Source organism: Ixodes scapularis, unplaced genomic scaffold, assembly GCF_016920785.2.
Source record: "Ixodes scapularis isolate PalLabHiFi unplaced genomic scaffold, ASM1692078v2 PGA_scaffold2__306_contigs__length_199485367, whole genome shotgun sequence".
NCBI lineage: Eukaryota > Metazoa > Arthropoda > Arachnida > Ixodida > Ixodidae > Ixodes > Ixodes scapularis.
The window spans coordinates 88,730,361-88,748,919 of record NW_024609857.1 but is presented as its reverse complement, the minus strand read 5'-3'; the positions used below and the strand labels follow the sequence as shown (position 1 = coordinate 88,748,919).

At 45.4% G+C, this 18,559-nt stretch overlaps 1 pseudogene; it reads right to left on the bottom strand.

The window, feature by feature from the left end:
- Window positions 1-2,459: 2,459 nt before the first annotated feature.
- LOC115316129 lies at window positions 2,460-17,792 on the bottom strand (annotated as a pseudogene).
- Between the last annotated feature and the right edge of the window lie 767 nt (window positions 17,793-18,559).

Genomic DNA, 18,559 nt, shown 5'->3' with positions numbered 1-18,559 from the left:
GCCTAGTGTTGGATAGCTTTAGATACTTCCACAGCGCTTACCCGCCTACTTTTCGGACCACCGAGTAATGGTGGTCCGAAAAGTAATGGTAGTCCGAACCACGTCAATCCTCCGTTCTTAGAAACATGACAGCACAATACTACCCGCATTGCGCGACCGTGCTGCTGCTGTCGTTTTCGTTTCTTAGCAGATTGTTGGCCAAAAAAAAAAGTTTTTTCTTAATAATATTTTGCTTTTAACCCGTTCATTCGGCAATAAATGCTGCTATACCAATATTCCTTGTGCACCTCGTTTTATAGCATATCTAGCGTCTTCTCGTCGTGTAAATTGCTGGCGCGAGCTGAAGTGATAACTAGGTTGGGTACTTGTGTTTTACACCTACCCCTTTAGAAGTAGATAAATACCGTCACTCGTTACTTGATTAAAAGGAAGGGAAACACCGCTACTCCTTCCATCGATTAAAAAAGTAACTATGTGTTTACTTCGTTATCGAAAAAGTAAATAGATGCATGTAACTCCCTACATATAACATTCGTCAGAGGGGACCAGCGTTTTTGTTTTGGTCCCTCCGTCCCCCAGCCCCAGCGTTGAAATGTCTGTGCCAACCAGACCGGCTGAATCTTGGCTGTAACCGACTCTAACATTAATTGCTGTTGGCTTGGCTAACTTAATCTCGGTTAACATTATATAAACTTCCTCACACAAATTTGAGAGTGATGTTAAATTGCGCCAGTGAATTGAAAAAGAAAGTTTCATTGCAGTGAGATATGTTATTAAACCCGTCGTCTTGTTCCAACTGATTATTTTACAATTCTTTATGATGTCTTTAATGAATAACAGCAGAACACCATTTTCCCCAAGAACTGCACACCCCACGACGAAGCTTTCCTAAATGAACGCTGAAGGGGTATGATTAGTTATGAACGTGTTTTATAATTGCAGGAATAATAAATTAGCGTGCCCACTTTTGCAGAACATTTTCGACTTTTATTCTTTGTCAAAATGAGTACCCTCAAAGACAAAGACGTTTGTAGAAATATAATGTTTTTGTCGCTCACCGGCTTCTTTGTGACTAGACTACTAAAGTGGTTTTACGAATAAAAATTTACTGTAACAATACACTGAGCTACCGAGGTCTTGCTGTATGATGTCACTATATGCACAACTACTCAAATCATGTCTCAAAGATACTAGCTCCTGCCAGTGTATTCCACACAATAGCAGCAGGGACTTTGTTTCCTGGTCCTGACATTTTTAATATTAACACCAGTGTTTACATGCGCTTTCCCATGTTGGGGGACGTCGCCAGCGTTTCATGCTTATTGGACATTTACCCTATAACGTCGCAGCTCTCACGTCCGCTTCGGGCGTTATAACGGTATAAGCAGCCCTTTCAACATCCCATTAAGCAATATTCGTGGAGAACACCTGCAATTTCTAAATTCACATCTGTGCCTATTTAAAAATGCTCAAGGGACACACCGCTTTAGATTGTGAAAGACGATGGGCCTTTACTTGGTACGAAATGCATGCCATCATTAGCTTTTACATACTCGTCACGCGTAAAAACATGCGGTGTTCACCGTTTTTTGAAGCAACCCAGGTCATTATGTGCTTTTAAATTTGCATTATTTCCTGCAAATATCAGCCACTCGAACCAACTTCAAGAATATGATGTATGATGCCGTTCACTGGAATTGTTTTCTTAATTTCTGCCCCTTACGAGGCATTTAGGGATCTGCAAAAAAGAAAAAAGAAGATTCTTTGGTGGATCCTTAGGGAATGGTTAGCATGACCTTTGGAAAACACTACACAGGTCCTCCCTTACAAAAATCTGTAGTTAAATTCTTTTGAATTTCTGTTGAAAGATTTCTGGAATTTTATTGAATTTCTTTTTAAACTTTTTTAAAATTTTTTCAGAGTTTATTTTGACATCTTATTGAATTCCTAGTTAAAATTGGCCACTTAAATTTTTTAGAATTCCTTCTTACATAAATTTTGTTGAATTCCTTTTGACTGAACTTCTGTTGAATTTTTTTAACAGAATTTCTGTTGAATTCTTTTTGACGGAATTTCTGTTAAATTCTTTTTGACGGAATTTCTGTTGAATTCTTTTTGACAGAACTTCTGTTGAATTCTTTTTGACGGAACTTCTGTTGAAATATTTTAACAAAATTTCTGTTGAATTCTTTTTTAACATAATTTTTGTTTAGTTCGCAGTATAAACTTTTTGAATTATTTTATAAATTTTCAAAAATTCTTAAAAGTTTTTTTAGAACTCTTTTTGACATATATTTTGATATTCTGAAGCAAACTATTTTAGTTGCAAGTTAATTAGGCTTTAGACAGTTGAAAAGCTAGCTGTGCTAGCTAAAGCCATCTTGCTTTGTGCAGCATTGGTGTTGCTAAGGCACTAAACAATAAATGAAATGCTCCAAATGACTTCATTTCACACGCTTTCACACGCCCCGCGCCAGCATTGAGGAGAGGCTGCTTGTGAGTGCAGTCAATTACACATCAAATTCCATGCAGGTGTACCCTGAAAAGAAAGGAATATGCATTACTTAAGACATAACATCAGCTTCATTAGCAGCTTTCAATCTACTTTGCAGTCAAACAAACTGACGGTGACCGATGAACAAATGAGCGCTTGGAACAAGCAGGCGCAATTCTTACCATCTGGCTATAGGTGAAAAAGCCTCGGTTAAATATTGTCCAACCGTTCAACTGCAGTCGACACCAATGAGCAAAATCGAACCCCAGATGAGTTTTGACTTGCGGAGATAACAGCATCAATGCACAAGATGTGTCTGCTGCCCCTTTAAGAACACAAAGGCAGACTACTAGAGTGAACAATCCATACAGAACTGAAAGAACAAAGAGGATATAGGGTGCAGTCCGAGGAGGGAAATGCTAAGATAAAGTATACGGCGACCAAGTCGTCTGCTTCTCGCAGAGAGGATACCTGAGATGTCAACAGTGACGTCACGCCGCCGCGCTGATATGAGGATGCTAACCTGGGGAAACATAGCTCTGTTGTCTGCTGGCAGTAGTAGTGGCTGCCCTGCCTTGGCAGTCCAAGATCCACCTATTCTGTATGAACTAGGACTCGCCCTTAGTAAAATGGGAGAGGAAATCGCTCCAAGGTTACTTTGGTCCAACCAAAGGGGATTGCCCTTTACACGCCCTCGCAGGCGGTTTCAAGACGGGTCTTCGGCACAGCTGTGTCAACAACACCCAAAGTGGGGCAGGCTACGGCAGCTCTCTCCCTCGGTGTGGGTAAGCTGTCCCTATGTTTTCATCTGCATATTATCTTCGTGAATCCCATCACATTAAATGAGTTGTGCAAAGAGAAGCAGCAAACGGCGGAGAACTGGAGGTGTGGTGGCTGGAAACAACATGGCAGTGTGAATATTGCAGCTTGTGTTGCAGTTCGAAGCGAGGCCTACACTCAGTCGCCTCTTGTTCAATCATGTTTCTCTTTCCGGCTAAGGGACACTCGAAAAAACAGTTAGCCTACTCAATGTGTACATGCAGTGCAAACGTATGAAGAAGCAGCCACAGAGCAGTAGGAGCATTGATCTGCACAGAAAAGTGGCACCGATCAAAGGGTCATATTGTTTCCAGCCGCCATATCTCCAATCCCCAGTCTTTTACTGCTTCTCTTTGAGCAACTCATTTGACGTAAGGGGATTCCCGAAGTAATATGCAGCTAAAAACTAAGGAGTGACAACTTACCCGTGCTTAACTTAACCTTCGAGCGATTTCTTCTTTTTGATGAAGGGCGAGTCCTGGTTCATACAGAATTGGTGGACCTCTGACAGCCAAGTCAGGGCAGCCACTGCTACGACCAGCAGACAACAGAGCGATGTTAACCCATGTTAGCATCCTCATATCAGGTGTAGCGTCGTGATGTCACTGTTGACACCTCTACCATCTCCGCGAAAAGCAGACGACTTCTTCGCCGTATAGAGACACAGCTCCTCTACTAATGACAAGCATTTGTAGTAGCGTCCCCTGTGCCAGGGGCTTAAGCTTTGCCGCATCGTACTGGTGCACCCTGAGTAGTTGTAGCGCCAAAGCGCGAGACTTAGAGCGGTGGCGCCAAAGCGCGAGACTTACAGCGGTGGCGCCAAAGCGCGAGACTTAGGGCAGTGACTCACGCAACGTCAGCAGCTAATGACGTATCAAGCGCGCGGCACGAGCAGCACCGACGGCACCGAGCTCCGGGTTCGAAGAGAACAGCACGAGCCTGGCAGCGTTCGACGATGTAGCAGGGCGGTCTCAGCGGAGCCCCTTTTTATGTTCTTTTCAATTTTTTTGTGGTGATAAAGATAAGTTTGTTGATTTGCATCGACGGACGTCTTTCCTGACCCCCACATAGTCGCTGCCCTACTGAAAAAAACCATTTGGCGCCTATATGAAAATAAACGGGTCCATACCGGTAACAGTTTAACCATACCGGTCACCAGTTTGTCAAAGGGGTTGCCCGTATGGCTCAAAGGGGTCCCCCGTATGAGCCATAACGGTCACCTATTTGGACAAACAGGTCACTCCTTTGGCAAACGGGTCGCTCGTCTGGGCAAATGGGTCGCTCGTCTGGGCAAATGGGCGACTCGTTTGGGCAAAGTTGTCACACATTTGCTCAAACCGGTGACCATGTTGCAAACTGTACCGGATTAATCAAACGGCTCTCCGGAGCCCGTTTGATATTGAACGTACAGATCGGCGGCGTGGGCACGCATAGCGTTTCAGCCGTGGCAGCCAATGTTTCTGGAAGGCTGGGATCGCCGGTTCATCGATTTCAGATCGTCCGCGTGATGCAAGTAAATATATTTATATTTCAATTGCGCTGATGTTCGCTTATACTGCAACTAAAACTAACACCTTTTTTGTTGCCGTTTTACGTAAACGCGCGACGCTGGTGAGCCGATATTTTTGACAGAACTTTAAAACTTTGTCCATCTTTGTTGCCTCAATTTACTTATTCAGCTCGAATCTCTCGCAGAAGACGCGACCGCGTGAAAGTATGTACGTCTAGACTCCGTTTCACTTTAATTCAAGACGCAGCGAAGGTAGCACGCGTACACGCGGCTGCAAGAACATCGAGCATTGCGAGAGCACGCCCGCCGTTTGCGCAGTCAAACCTGTCAAACTACGAGCTCGCGCTGGGTACTTTCTTCGCTAAGGGCGCAAAACGAGCTTCTGGCCGCCCCGCCGCCATTTCCAAGGTTCGAACGTGCTAAAATGCGCGCGCGCGCGCGCACGCGTGTTTCTTTTTCGATGTTACAAAAGCACATCTCACTGAAATGCCTGTGGAGAGGGAGAGAGGCTGTCCCTGTGGTCCTCGCCCACTCCTTCTTCTCTTGTCACCCGTCACGTGAGCCTCAGCCGCGCGCGAGCTACACGCTGATAAGCATCGAGATCCGGAATGGTGCGCCTGACAGCCGCTTTTTCTTTTTTTTTTGGCTGCTTGTTGTCATTTCCAGCTCGAACTTCGCGCGTCCACCTGCTTCGATCTGTCGCCTAACCCTGCGGTCTTATTAGGATGTCTCTCGACAACGTATTTGATGTGCACCAAAGCTCTCAGTGTTCGAAAAGTCCTACGCCTATATCGGCAACAAGCGATTCTTCAAAGAAGTCAGGAATTCTTGCGGTTTGGTTGGGTTCGGCAAATGACAGCTTGTGCGCCACATCGTGTTGAAACTTCCAAGGAGCCGTTCCCTCTCGTTTGTGTTTGTGTGGTTGTCCTGCTTTGACCGTGTCGACAAATATCGCGGATTACATCTTTCAAGTCCGCTATTTTTATGGTAAGTGCACTGAAACCTACTTCTTGGCAACGATTGACCGTTCTTCTACTCGTACTCTTCCAGATTATCTATATAATTATGCAGCCACTTTTCTCGCGGCAGCCGGGCGAATAATTTCCCGAAAGTCTACCTTCATAGTCTAGAATTACCTCGGTTCTTGTTTGGTTTGCTATCTTCTCAGTTGTATAAAAGCTTAGAGTGCCTCTTATATTTCACAGATCGCTTGCTTGTTTGTTTTTGTCTACAGAAAACGTAATAAACTTTGAGGAGAATTGAAAACAATCATTTGTGTCTGTTTTCCTGTCCATTTGCAAGCACCTACGTGAGCAAATTTGTTCTACGTGTTTCCTCCATGTTATAAATAGGTTTATGAGTTTCGGAACGTCTTAAATAAGTTTAAGATAACCAACCTACCAGACGATTCCCATTTAGTGCTTGCGCATAATTTACCGATTAGAATGGCACGTTCAAACGTGTGGCCACGTGCAAGGTCGAACGGGCACCCCTATCAAATGGGTACCGTTTCGAGCGGGTACCGTTTCGAGTGGGTACCGTTTCAAACGGCTACCCGTATCCCATAATCACGTTTGACCCAAACGGGTCGACAAGTTTGCACCCGTTTGATTTACCAGTTTGCCACCCATTTGAATTTCAAATGGTTTTTTTCACTAGGGTGGCAGTGCGGAAATGTCAAAATTAGTTCAATGAGCTCAGAAATTTGACATACTATTCAAGTTCAATCCCCTCTTTCACTGTCAGAAGTTGATAGCACCAGTAGAGACCACTAGCAGGCATTATGAGGTTGCTTCCTCATAGCTGAAGTCATGCTGTGTTGCACAAGATTAAAAGACATGAAGTAACCATTGATATATACATACCATATTTATTTGAACATACAGGGTGAATCAAGGAGACGCCAGGCTCTTAAAATCGACCGCAAAATTCGGTTTCTTAACCTATCGCGCTACGACTTTGTGCAGCGTTGCCCACAGATGGTGCTTTTTTTTTTTTTTTGTGAAATTTGCAAAAAGCGAACTTATCTAAGGAAAGAGTAAAGAAAGAAAAAGGCTTAGCTCCTATGGAAACGCAGGGATGCGACCGGTCTTCAAACAACACGGCACCGTTTCGCACGGGAGACAAGAGATGGTGCAAGCGGTCGCGACGCCAACTGCCACCAAAATGCTGCACAAAGTCGTAGCATGATAGGTTAATAAACCGAATTTTGCGGTCGGATTAAAGGGCCTGGCGTCTCCTTAAATCACCCTGTAGGTAGACTTTCTTTTTCCGGGAAATGCTACCCAAAAATATGGGTAGACTTATAATCAAGATCCGGAACGGCTCGACCAGGTGCCTTGGGAGTGTCAATGCGATGCAGAGTAGTGCCACCTCTCCGCTAGGAAGAGAGATCACATACAAAACTACCTGCTGCCGCACCGTTTCATTCATTTGTTTTGCTTTCTTCTTCGGCAGCTGGCGCTATTTCTCAGCGGCGTTTTGCATTTGCTGTCGAGTTACGACGACGCTGGACTGAATGAGTTAGACTGTAGACATCGAGCTTCGCGTTATACTGTTTGCTGAGGGTTTGACAACAATAAGAAGCTGACTAGAGCATGGCAGAACCAGTGGGACGCCGTTTTACCTATTGCGATCCCCGACCCAAACACACCAGCGAACCATTGAAGGAAAAGTAATTTTCTGAATGTTCCGGTTATGATGGAGCTTATGGCACAGAGTATTGAGATTTAGCCGAGCATGCGGCTAATAATGGTGTGCCGTGTTCAATGTTTCCTCTGCTCTTCTCTTAAAAGTTTGTTTGTTATTTGTTATTCTCGTCAAATACAATTTTTAGGAGTTTGTCCTTTATTCATGCTCGACCTATTTTCGAGTAAATACGGTACATATACTAGCAGGTTAGCGGACAATCCTCACAAAATAAAAATTCACGACAAGATGGAAACAGAACATACCTAGTATGGCCTTTACGATGGTCGGGTCCAGGGCTTCTTTTGCATCGATGTCCTTGTGCGCATTACTTTTACGCCCATGGAGGGACTTTTCCTTCCATGAGTCATTTGGGAAGAGTACCTTTAAAAGGCTTCGAGCGAATTTACAGCCAGAAGACTTGGCAGCCTTGCGGAGCACTTGGAGAGTCGACGACTCCACCAGTACACTACATCCGATGTCGGTCTGGTGAAGAAGAGAGAAAGGAAATTATTAAAGTAACACATCAGCCTAAGATGACAGACGTGCGAAAGCTTTTCACGCACATGACCCATAAAAATTCTGAATGCCATCCGACATACTTTAATAGTGTCAACAAATGTCGACGCTTCATTCGTCTATTTCATTTCGGACACTGTCTTGAGTGTTTTCTACTATATTATTTTTGTGGAAAACGGGTAAGGTCAGCAGAACAGACTCTACTGACCCGCATAAATGAACTATACACTGCAGAAAGCTGAAAGCCTGTGTGAATGTCACGCTAGTGCTGGTGATAGATTGCGAAAGGTTAAAGCAGCACACTACCTGGAACAAGTTAAAAAAAAGAGACAAGGCTTTCAGTTACATTTGAATATTTGGAAACTAGCATAAGGGCATTGTGGGCTTTGCCCTTTACGACATCAGAAAATAAGATATATTAGAGTAAGAACAATCTTTAAGAAAATGGGTTATTAGAGTCTATGATTAATACTAGATAGTCGAAAGACAATATGCCTATATTAAGTCCTCTAGTTTTCACAACTTATTGAATCGATCACACGATTCCTCTGGAAGCTTCTTAAAATTATTCTGAATTAACCATGTTGAGTTACAAAAGCCAGCCATTGCGAACCGTAATGTGCAAACATGGCTTGTATCTGTCGAAAATTCTCTATTTTGTAAACTACTGCAAAAGTCACGCTGGACTCTGCGACAATACTCAGTGTCATGAAGCGTCAAGATTTTCCGGACCTTTATTCATGCACTCAACACACGCTTTTCTTTTTGTGAACAAGCTAGTGATATAAGCTTCTTCCCAACCCCACACGTTACCTGTGGAATTGGCCAGTAAACTGCGCAGTAGTGCAACCAAATTGAAGCTAGCGCAAGAGCGACCCAGCATAACACGGAGCGGAGATATTTGCTACACAGCCACCGTTTGTTTTGACGGACGGGCGTATAGTTCAATCTCCTCACCAATAGGTTGTAACTTGGGACCCTTTCTGTTGTAGCCTTTACGGTATTAGTTCTGCAAACAGGAAAGGAGCATTGGCCAAGAGACGAGCGTAGCTTCCGCTGCATAAATTGCAGGCTTTCGACACCACCATGTAAGACAGAAGTGTGTTGTGTGTAAGCCACATATAAGCACAATTGCACCGGCTCCAATTGCAGGGGAATTTTGTTCGGTGGAGCCCTTTACATCAACAAGACACGTATGAAGAGGGAACAAACAGGATGTCCTGGCATGAAGAATATGGCAATGCAGTAATTAACACTCATACTGCAAAGTTACGAGAGACTAAAGCTTACCATGGCTGTTGGTACTAGAGCTGCTGCAGCCGCCTGACCAGCTTTCCGCACCTGGTCGGCTTCTTGTGCCCGTAGCATGCGATGAAGCCGCTTTACCATCCCCGTGACATCTGAAATGATATCAGACATGACTGGAATAGGACATTCTTTAGTTCATAAATCCTAGACATAGTGCACCAATCTTATGGGCCGTGGTGCAGGATTTTGTTACGCGGGTAATGTTTGCAAGAAACACATTTTTTCACTTCCATGTCACCTTTATGATGCCTTCATGTGCAGCAGACTTTGCATGTCTATCCGCATCACATTGTGAATACACTGCAAGACTGTGCAAGTAATACGTATACAGTGTGCAAGTGTACCAAAATGTGTCCTCTTGCACACATAAGAATGTCATGAGCACAGAAAAAAAAATGAACGTCAATCAGCAAGCAACATAAAGGATGTGCAGGGAACCCCCGTGATGAAGAGCCAGAAAAGATTTGCTTGCCGTCATTAATAGAGATGGTAGGGGGTGCAAGGGGGTAACTAACAGCATTTCAGCACATTGGGGGCAACGCACAAGGTACAGAAAGAGCTAACCCGTATACAATGTGTGGTATCCTTTACTCCTGGGATTGTGAAACTCTCAAAACCTAATAAAGATCTAAGAAGAGTAAGGTACTCGGAGCACAACTTGTTAAGGTATATGTTATCCTCATTTGTTAAAGTGCAATTATTATCACCACTGCATCTTCTTCTAAAGAAACAGTAGCAACACTGCAATTACACGAGACCGTGCGATTGAATTTTTCCAGAGGACTACATTCCAAAGCATTCCATAGAGCTAAAATTTGAGCTCTCTGTACAGCTAACCTAATACACCAACAAAGCAAAAAAAAAAAAAAAGCATAAGAGCCCTAGAGAGCCAGCATGGTCTAGGGCTGGCCAGAAGGTGACAGACGTGTTGATCCCTTTCAGGGTTATTTTACAGTGAGTAAGTACCCCATAGCCTATCGTTAGTGAAAGGGGAATTTCCACATCCTCCACCTTCCTGGTTTTGTCATGCTCCAGACGCTAGGCCTAGAAAAGAAGGCCAAGCCGGGCCTTGGTTGTCCTACAGCCAAGGAAAGCGAACGAGTGAGGTCTTGGTCATGCAACCACTCAAAATGAACTTTGATGTGCACAAAGAGCACATTCAAAGCGGTGAGGAATGCCCGTGTAAAGTAATTGGTCAATGTTGTTTATACAGCGTAAGTTTAGTCTGCCTGGGTTCGGCAACATTGTTGAACACTGTAAATGAGCAATTTAGCCAGTGCGGTACAACTGCTAGCCTAGGGTCTTTAACATGCATCACGCAGTACTGATTACACGAACGCGTGCCGGTACGATGCTCATCCAGATGCACACAGGCAGGAGTGGGGATCGAACCCAGGATCCCTGGGTTCTGCATCGCGAGCTTTCGCTCCACATGCTCCAAACTGAGATGCACTAGCCCTCTCGGCCACTGTTCCCCTGAATGCCTGTGGAGAGCGCATACAACTCGGATTAAGGACAAATCTAATGTCATCAGAAGCACTTCATGTTCAGTTGCAAAGCTTCCACTCTGTAGCTGAGCCAGACAATTTGCGGCATGATTCACGCACAGGTAGTCAATCACTAAAAAAATTCATGCATACGAAAAAATTACTTTTTTTCATATGCTTGATTTTTTTGAGTGACTGGTATGTGAATCATGTTTTACCAACTAGCTTAACCTGCAGTATTAACTAATTTATGTTTGTGTAGGCATTGTAGAAACTAATTTGTGGTGCGCACCGTCAGCGCGATGTGAGCCCTAAAAGCGGTTGGCTGAGCACTGAGTGTGACTAGGCTCTGCCAGGCTCCACCAGATAGTCACATGAGACACTTCCGCAGATAGCCACATGAGACACTTCCGTTACTTTGAGGCTCGTCAAAGGCTCATTCCATAAATTCTGCGGCTCGTGCAACAACTGAGCACGAAGCTCTAGTGACGTTAGAGGGCTCCCATCGCTCGCCGCTCGCACTAGGCCACCATATTGTAGTCACTGAATTCAGTGCCAAGAGAAGGATCTGAAGCGGACCTAGGGATTTTAGTGCCCTGAGAAGTTTCAGTAGCTATATTTAGATAAAAGAAAATAAAAATGAAAGTCAGTTATGCTTCTCTGTAATGCGAAATTAGAGCGAGCTTTTGGGGTCTTTTGATTTTGCAATATACCCTGGGAAAGGATTCCAGAGAGAAATATATGTGTTTACAAATATAGACCACCCTTTTTGAGGGTGGACAAGAGAGGAGGTTGAGGGTACGGTGGGGGCGTTACTTGGCGGCGGTAGTGATGCCAACGCCGACACCGCTTTATGCGGGAATGGGCACCTAGGAGCTGTGCTATAAAAAATTAAGGAACTGGGTGTTTGGTGGAGAGATTGTGCGTATCAGTCGTCGTATGCTACAGTGCTCCCTACGTTTGCTCAGCTGGATTAGCACAGACGTAGCGCCAAAGATGCTGTGTGTGGCCCGTTGTCTGCTACTGGAGCTTACTGCACTTGTGCCAAGGTCCCCTCAACCCAGCAAGCATAATGGCATGGAATGCCTTGTGTCAGTGTTCCCCTTCCCCTCAACAGTGGACAGCACTCTACAGAGCGACCCACTTTTGGAGGGAATACACGACAGCATGGCTGGCACTCCACGCCATGATGGTTGCTGAGGCGAGGGGCAGCCTGGTGCATGCACAACAAGCTCCAGTAGCAGGCAACAGGCCGCCCGCAGCGCCCCTGGCACTCACTGCGTCTGCGCTGAGCAGCTGTAGGGTCTGGCAGCCGGCGCTGCACGGAGTGCTGGCCACACGCTCGCTACTTGTTTGCATGTTCCTCTAACAGTGGTTCGTACTATACATACCAATAAATGCTTCTAGCTCTTGGACAGCATGCTGAAGTCTCTCGTTTTCCATCCGGAAGGCAGCATTCCCCCCCCCAGGGTTGCGTTTCCCTTCTTGAGGGCAGCGTTGTCTGCCTGGAGCTCCTCCATCTGCACAGTGGCGACGACGCTATTTCTTTGGGTTTGCATACCTTATTCTAAAGCTACCTGCCATGGTGCCTGAATACCTTTTCTGACTGGTGTGTTTACTGTCCTACATTGCCTGCGCATCAAGTGGTCCCGAAGTTGCAACAAATCATGTCACGAAAGACTGCTGGACATTTAGTTGGACATTTCGGCCGGGGCGGTTGGTTGTAGAGATGCTGGTGAGAAAGCGAGCAGACGCCATTATTGCTGCTGCTGCAGTATCTCAACTTGTGAGTGCTGTGGGGTCCACTGACTGCAGAGATAGCTACAGTAGAACAAGCGCCTGCCAGCACCACCTATGCTGCTGCAACACCGCCAGGATTGCGGCTGGCTACTAATGCGCCATTGATAATGTCATTAAAAGGAAAACAGGAGACCACAAATAAGAATGTGGAAAACACACCAGTTGGAGACGTGCTCAGAAGCAATATTGACACCAAAAACTGCACTAATGAAGGATTACTCAGGTGCAAATAAACAGTGTAAATGGCAGTAAAGGTTTACGATGATGGTCGCCAACTGCTTGCAGGGAATTCAGATATTTTCTAAAATCACCCTGTCGCAACTTCTTATTTAGTCGCACAACATAAGAAAGCAGGGCAATGCCCCAATAGAATGGAACTCACAGGCGTCCGCTGGGACGATGCAGTGTCGGCCTGGTCAGCAAGCCGAGTCCTCTTTTTTTCAAGAGAACTGTGCTGTCCTACGGGGTAAAAAGGATGACTGAAATAAATCTTGCACCAATTGGGCATGTAAAATGATTACTGCAAGCGACTTTGTTTTCGTGGGTTCAATTTTTCGTGACTCTGGCAAAGTGCCGGATCCAGGAATATTTATTGAGCAGAAAATTCCGCAAATGAGAATGATATGCAATGTATTGGTATGTAAAGGGCGACATATTCCCGTCTCCCATTTGTTGCAATATAGCTCAAGTCATGAAATTGGCAAAAAGTAGGTCCTCACGAAACTTTAGTCGTTTAGAGTATGTATACACAACGACATGTCAGTGACCAAAATGCGAACAGTCTCCTGTTTTCAGCACAATTCTATGCTTATTGTAAAGGAGTAAGTAGCTTGCACTGCTACAAATGTCTTCCTTTTGTCAATATCCCCAGTTAATACAGTGGCGGGAAATGGTTCCACCACGAAGCGAGCTTTCACATATCTACTACACATGCTCTACAGGGAACCAACCCCATCCTTGAGGGGCTAGGACATCCCAGTGCACTGTTGGTTCAATACTGGGCAGTTTGATAAATGGTGAATTTGTACTTTGTACCAACACCCGAAGGCAGAAATTTAATCGGCCATCCTGTAGATTCCACTTTAAAAAGCTGGGAGTGCAGATAAAAGCTCTGCTTCCACACCGATTACAAAACGGGTCAATTCCAATAGCCCAGCTCCCAAAGCACAACCACGCTTGACGCGCAGCATGCGACAGTTTTACTGCTCCAGTTGTCATTCTGCTACTAGAGCTCGTATGGCCGGTGACTGTAGTCATGGCTAAAAGAAATAGGAACGTACAGAGTGCCTGCTCTCTGGAACCTCCAGGACCTTCTAGCAGCATTTCTAGCAGCTTCAGCAAGACAATCGGTGCTTTGTGCCATGTTATGAACCCTGCCTCTGGTTTAATCTCGTCAAAGCTACATTTACCTCCTTGGTAGATGGTGAGACTTCATAATTTTTGTTCCTCATAAACAAAAACAACCACGTTTCTAATGATTGTGTGAAAAAAGAAGCACAAAATGCTATTGTCATTCGCAGTACAATGTGCCCTATGCTAGCATGTGGTACGTCGCTGTATTAAGATCTGACTGCATAACTGAAGATAGTGTTATTTTGATTCGTACCATGCAAGCTGCAGTACCAGCGGATTAATACACGATGATGCCCCTTTCTAGATGGAATTAGGATGAAGTCAATCGAGTGACCTGGCAAAATTTAAGAATAAAATTTGCAGCTCCAACAGCTGCAGATGTCGCTTCAAACAAACAACAAACTTGTCGCTTCAAACTAACAATGGCCTCCAATATGAGGGTGGACAAGCTAGCTTCTTTTATATCTATTGCAAGCTTGTACAAGTCACGACAACACAAATAAAGGTCACAACGAGTTTCTTTTCTCTGCGCATGTGCACACTCTCGCCTTCATTCCCATTGGCGCGACTCACGCTTAGGTAATGACAATCGAAGATTGTAGCCTGTTCACCCTCATATTAAAATAGACTGTAAAGGTAGAGCCTTAGGTAGTTCAGTTGCAGCTCCCTTGTCCCTATTTATTTTTACCATGACTGTATCTCTACTTGTTCAAGTTTTACGCGTAGGCTTTTAACAACTATACATGGCTTGCACGTGATGTCAATCCACCCTCCTTTCTGGTGGTGAAATGTGTCTCGTTAGCGCAGAGGAAGCTATGCTCTCATGCACCCTTCTTCCCCTTCCCTTTCCCTCCCCTCCCCTCCCCCCCCTCCTTGAGCACCCCAAGGCCCGCCTTTCTGATGGCAAGATTAACACGGTAGAGGCTCTGCTCTCACGAGCCCTTTTCCTCATTGTGTCCGGCCAACTGATGCACATGCAAGCCATGTATAGAAAGGACTGACAGTCAAAATCTAAAGGAATCAAAACATTACAACAAAAAGGTAAAATATATATCATGACTAAACAAAAAGCAAAGGATAGCTCACTTTGTAAAACGAAAGTTTTCCTCGTCCGTTTTTTCTATATTTCACCATCTCAGAGTCTACAAGGTTTCGATTCATTACCAGCTCGTCTGCAATCTATCAATGCTAACCAAGATTAAGTTTAAAACCTATATACCCTTATGAAGCAGAGTCACTGATCTCTATGACAATTGCTGGATTGTGTTTCCCGCTCCCGCGAGTGAAGCCACCGGACGGCCATCCTGCTCGTAGACAAATTGTGTTGCAGAAGCTGGCGGCAGCGTGCTGAAGACACGTTGTCTACTTGTTCATCATGTTTCGCCGAAGAAGGTTTTTAAGAACCTGTGTATGCATCGAGACTTGCCGTTGAGAACATGTGAAAAATTTTACGAAAGCGCAGTGCCGCAGGAAAACGGCAGAACTTGTAGAAAGCAAGTTTCGCCGGCTTTGCGGCAAGATCAAAGCTTCCTTGGCACGCCGAAACACTGCATCTCTGTGCCTTCACACGCTTGGATACCAATCAAGAATCAGTGCCGCGGCAAAGTTCTGAAAATGCGTCGCACGTAAATGTCTTTGTATCATATATCAGCCGTAGAGTTCTGGATCGTCCAGCTGTTCCGGCGATTTGTTATCAATAAAGGGAGGAAAACAATCTGTATGGTTGCTCTTATGCACTATCAACCATGGCTATGTTCCAAATCTACTCTAATGGATCACATGGCGGCACAAATAGAGCAATGCTGTGGAGCAAGGATGGTTTTCGATTTCAAAAGTACAAGACGACGAGACTGAAAATCTTTGAGGCGAGGTAATGGGTTAACCAATCACATTTAGGTGAGCCGTGCTCAAACTTGATATCTCAAGCAATTGTTGATAATGAGCCAGACCACTGATCAGTGATGAGGAGCTGTGTGCGCGGTATTCTGTAAACCGTCTAACGACTTAAAAAAAGACGTACCATACCCCCCTCCCCCCCTTTTCCGTCGCCACTGGACACTGGATCAAGCTCATTTCTCGACCGCGAGTGCCGTAAGCTAGAAATACAGTTGCCAGAGTAAAGTAAAACTCTGCTTCCAAGGCACATACAGCTCCACGCACATTGAACTCACAAAACACATCCACACGGCGTCGATTCTTGATTGGTATCCAAGCGAGCGAAGGCACAGAGACGCAGCACTTCTGCGTGCAAAGGAAGCTTTGATGACGCTGCGAGACCGGCAAAACTTGCTTTCGACAAGTTGAGCCTTTTTCCTGCGGCACTGCGCTTCCGTAAATATTTCCACGTGTCCTCAACTGCAAGTCTCAACGCTTACACAGGGCCTTAAAAAGTTCTTCGGCGAATGACGACGAACGAGTAGAAAACGTGTCTTTAGCACGCTGCCGCCAGCCTCTGCAACGCTAGCAAAACCGCAATTTGCCTATGAGCAAGATGGTGGTCCAGTGGCTTCACTCGCGCTGCAGCGACCAAGTGGGGCAGAGGCGTATACGCAGAGAGTTTGGCCATTCGTTGAGAAGTGTAAGAGACAAACGAGGAGGTGCCATTGGCCGAAAGAGGGCTGGGCGTGTTCCAGGACGTCTTCACAAAGTCGATTGTGGCCAACAAGAAGCCAGAAAAAAAAACCTGGCGGTGGTAGCAAGACACTAACTTAACAAGTGCATTGGAGTAACTCTTGGTGACTGAAAATATGGCGCATGTGGTGTTTCAATTACGGTCTTCGAAATTCATGGTGGAAGAGCGTGACTAGCGGAACGATCGACATAATCCGTACGTCAGGCGCCGAGGGCCGGGAATCTGCCATCCGAGTGGTCACACTGTCCGAGCAAAACAGAGTTGAGCGGCACATTCATTTCTTACATCTTTCTGCATGATCATGATCGAAACATCACGTGCACCCTATTTTCAACCATGAAGAGGTACTAAATTTCACTCTTACGCGCTTATTAAAACTATATACGAACCTTTGATTAAAACAGTTTCTCGCTAGCCAGCCAGGGGATTCTTTTAGGCTTCTGATTGGCCAAGAGAGCATGTCAAGCCCACTTTCTACGTCTGGCACACGCCCTGACTACCCGCGCCTCCCATTGACGAAACTCTCTATACAGGGCTCTGAAGCGGGGAAGCGCGATCCAGCAATTGTCATAGAGATCACTGGGCAGCATGCACAAAGGGCTTATACAAAGTCATCCAGATTAGGGTACAGAAACACCACATGACTTTGTAGAAGCAAGGTCAGCGGAGCCCAAAATAGCAACGCACCGAAACCTGCGGCGCCAGAAAGACAGCGTACCGAAACGACCGGTTCCTGTCACTTGTATGATTTGAAAGCAGGAAATGACAACGCGATCTTGGAGAAATGTTATTGATGGCGAGGGACAACCCTTGTCGAACTTTCTTGCCGCGGACTTTGAAACGAAGGTTCTCCGAGCAATGGTGTTCGTGTCATTCAACACCGGCGACAGATAATGCAGTTTTGGGATAAAATAACAATAGGCGGTGCACAAAATATTAGAGACATTAGCGACGTAAGAGGAAAACCACGTGCATGTTGATTCACTTACCTGCTTCAATCAACATCGCCTCTGCAGGCGGCTCTTCCGCGCTCCATCTCACCAAGACAACAGAACCCCGCAGGTCCTTGATGGCGCTGGGCTCGGCCATCAGACGTAGCCCTAGCTCTGTGTCCGCAAGGACACGTGTAGGGTACACATCCCATTTCTCCTCCGACAGCCATCGGACTAAAATATGTGACATGTCTTCTCCAATGTAGGGCCCTTTTCCAAACCTGCACGCCTGCCTAACAGCCTGCACGCCTGCACTACGAGACTACGAACAACGTGTTGACTTGAAAACAGAACACATTGTTGCCAGCAGAGGCATAGACATTTGCTGTTTTGCACGATGGGGAATTGCATTTACATATATGTTTCGGTTTATTAAAATACGTTTTACATTATTAAGCATGAAAGAATTGTAAGTAATTAAATATGCCGAACTATAAAGGTTACCAATTATTGTGCAAACCAGTGAGTAGGTAGTTAATATCCAATCCAGTCCCTGACCGCTATTGCGTGCGCTTCGATCCGGTTCGGTCGGTTGGTGGTCCACGGCGGTTTGGTGTTCGTGTGCGATACCGCTCGAAAATCGGGTTTGATCGTTTTGACTATAGCGTAGTGGCATGGTGTTGGTACATCACTGTCACATCCCTATCTTCTGTTTTTGATCGTGGACGCCTCTGTATGAGGTTGAGCGCAGTATGGGGAAAAGACGGCCATATAAGCAGTACTTGTGGGACCCTTCTTCCGAAGTGCCGACCCGCACGAAGCATCGACTTCGGAAAGAAGCAGAAAAAAGAAAACGGGAAGCGTTTGTGCTCACATCCAGTGACAGCGAACTCTCCGACTCGGAGCTGAGTCCTGGCATTCCACAAGTGGACAGTCCCGGGAGCGCATCGATGACCGTTTTGGACGACGAAAATGCATGTGTACCCTCAACGTCTGGTCAAAGAAGCGTAGCAAATG